We start from the raw sequence: 414 nt of genomic DNA, 5'->3' as shown, positions 1-414 counted from the left end.
ATTGTTACATATTGCAGTAAGTGAACTGTGTGTTTAGTTTGTCATCATATATGAACTTGGTGTATTATTTTCATGTTAACAGGGATTCTGTTGTCATGTGGAACTTACACCATGGATTGTAAGTTGTAGGATTAAAAAATACTAGGAAAAAAGTTTTAAGTAAAAAGCTGGACAGGCTCATAATACATTGTCATGCATGTTTCTTTGATAGTCAACTTAGGGCACTGTACTGGTTGTAGTAAGTGTGAAAGTACTTTGATAAAGTACAGTCATGGATTTTAAGTAATGAATGTAAGTAATTGCTTTTTAAGAAGAGTTGTAAATTATAATGGAGTTCACTATATGTATATAAGATTTAGTCGTAATAAAGACCAGTCCATTCCAGGGTAGATGTAATTTGGAATTGTAGAAAAG

The sequence above is a fragment of the Penaeus monodon genome, chromosome 32 (genome assembly GCF_015228065.2).
Source record: "Penaeus monodon isolate SGIC_2016 chromosome 32, NSTDA_Pmon_1, whole genome shotgun sequence".
NCBI classification, from domain to species: domain Eukaryota; kingdom Metazoa; phylum Arthropoda; class Malacostraca; order Decapoda; family Penaeidae; genus Penaeus; species Penaeus monodon.
Note: the sequence above shows the minus strand (reverse complement) of the source record.